This window comes from Ictalurus furcatus, chromosome 13, assembly GCF_023375685.1.
Source record: "Ictalurus furcatus strain D&B chromosome 13, Billie_1.0, whole genome shotgun sequence".
Taxonomy (NCBI): domain Eukaryota; kingdom Metazoa; phylum Chordata; class Actinopteri; order Siluriformes; family Ictaluridae; genus Ictalurus; species Ictalurus furcatus.
In genome coordinates, this window is record NC_071267.1 from 26,063,839 (window position 1) to 26,066,338 (window position 2,500).

Sequence of the window (2,500 nt, forward strand, 5' to 3'; positions counted from 1 at the left end):
GGGCTGGTCCACATAGCCAGCAGAACTGCAACCTTCCGACTCCAGTTTATCCAGAGACTCCTCACTGGACCTGAGAGATTGGTATGGAGAGCAGCAGCTTATAGGCTTTTACACACAGTAGGAGGACTGGGATTAGACAGAACTTTGTTTTTAATGGACACAAAAACGTTAGACCTTGTTGGATTACCAGTTTTTTATCGTGGGCTTTTTAAAATATGGACTTTTTTTAAAAAACAAATCAAGGGGTGCAGAACACCATACTGGCTGCTGGAGGAACCCCTGGTGAATGGTGGGAGATTAGATATCTCTGGTGTGACCACCCCATCATTATCCAGAGTTCTGGTCTCATCGGGGATTGTGACACTCCGGCAGCTGGTGAACATCACAGGAACGGACCTGTCACGGGCTGAGGACTTAACAGCGCGCCTAGGACTACGGTCCCTGCGTGTTGTGAACAAGCTCCTACATTGCTGGAGGTCCACCCTAACGTCAGAGGAGCGTGCTCAGCTAATGGACAATGAAACAAGCAAGACTAGACCTACAGAGGAGGAACCTTTTCCCCAGCTGGGCATCGCTCCAGATCTAGATGGGTATGGTGGCCCCCTCCTGGAGTTCAACAGTGACATGAACATTGAGACAGTGACTGGCAAGCTCCTTTACAAAGCCTGCGTGAAAGTTTTAAATAAGAAAAAACTGAATGGGAGAGTGGACACCCCATGGCGAGCTGTACTGGGTTTTAATGATGATGTTAAACCAGAGTGGAGGGCACTTTACAAACCACCCTTAACTAAAAAATTTGCTGACCTCCAATGGAGGATTTTACATGGAATTGTTTCTGTGAATTCTTTTATCTCCGTTTTAAACCCTGAGGTCACACAGGAATGTCCATTCTGTTCACAGAGAGAGACTGTTTTTCATGCTTTTATACATTGCTCCAGGTTGCAGCCATTGTTTGTGTTTTTAAAAAACAACCTGAGGTCATTTTATGTGGATTTTACTTTTCAGATTTTTATCTTGGGTTTTAAATACGTCAGAAAGAACAGGTTTAAGTGTCAGCTGATCAATTTTATCTTTGGTCAGGCAAAAATGTCGATATACCTAAGCAGGAAAAACAAAGTGGCACAGAACACAGACTGCGATGTCAGAAAAATTCTCTCTAGACTGATCAAATCACGGATTCTGATCGATTTTAACTTTTACAGTAGTATGGGAGACTTGGAGATGTTCAAGGCGGTGTGGTGCTGCGAGGAGGCTCTGTGTTCTGTAGTGGAGGGAGAACTTTGTTTTACACCAGCATTAGGCTGATAATGTTCTTAATGACTAGCCTTTTGTTGTGCTGATTTATTTTATTTACCTAATTTATTACCTATATATTTATGGTTTTTTAATGCTCTCTAAATATTTATTAATTTTATATTGAGTCACATTTGACTTTAATGTGTATAATGTGACCTTTTGTTAAAAATAAAAGATTGTAAAAAAGTCTCTCTCTCTCTCTCTCTCTGTTTCTCTCTCTCTCTCTCTCTGTTTCTCTGTGTTTCTCTCTCTCTCTCTCTCTCTCTCTGTTTCTCTGTGTTTCTCTCTCTCTCTCTCTGTTTCTCTGTGTTTCTCTCTCTCTCTCTCTCTGTTTCTCTGTGTTTCTCTCTCTCTCTCTCTCTCTGTTTCTCTGTGTTTCTCTCTCTCTCTCTCTCTGTTTCTCTGTGTTTCTCTCTCTCTCTCTCTCTCTGTTTCTCTGTGTTTCTCTCTCTCTCTCTCTCTGTGTTTCCCTCTCTCATTCTCTCTCTCTCTCTCTCTGTGTGTGTTTCCCTCTCTCTCTCTGTGTGTTTCTCTCTCTCTCTCTCTCTCTCTCTCTCTCTCTCTCTCTCTCTCCCTCTGTGTGTTTCTCTCTCTCTCTCTCTCTCTATCTCTGTGTGTGTGTTTCTCTCTCTCTGTGTGTGTGTGTGTGTGTGTTTCTCTCTCTCTCTCTCCCTCTGTGTGTGTGTGTGTTTCTCTCTCTCTCTGTGTGTGTGTGTGTTTCTCTCTTTCTCTCTCTCCCTCTGTGTGTGTGTTTCCCTCTCTCTCTCCCTCTGTGTGTGTGTGTTTCCCTCTCTCTCTCCCTCTGTGTGTGTGTTTCTCTCTCTCTCTCTCTCTCTCCCTCTGTGTGTGTGTGTTTCCCTCTCTCTCTCTCTGTGTGTGTGTTTCCCTCTCTCTCTCTCTCTCTCTCTCTCTGTGTTTCTCTCTCTCTCTCTCTCTCTGTGTGTGTGTTTCCCTCTCTCTCTCTCTCTCTCTCTCTCTCTCTGTGTTTCTCTCTCTCTCTCTCTCTCTCTCTGTGTGTGTGTTTCCCTCTCTCTCTCTCTCTCTCTCTCTCTCTGTGTTTCTCTCTCTCTCTCTCTCTCTCTCTCTGTGTGTTTCTCTCTCTCTCTCTCTCTCTCTCTCTGTGTGTGTGTGTGTGTTTCTCTCTCTCTCTCTCTCTCTCTCTCACTCTGTTTCTGTGTGTATGTGTGTGTGTTTCTGTGCATGC

General features: G+C 44.0%; 1 protein-coding gene across 2 annotated transcripts in view; it reads right to left on the reverse strand.

The window, feature by feature from the left end:
- thrab (thyroid hormone receptor alpha b) overlaps window positions 1-2,500 on the reverse strand; it is a 159,043-nt gene that overhangs the window by 83,226 nt on the left and 73,317 nt on the right. The gene's annotated exons all lie outside the window — the stretch shown is intronic.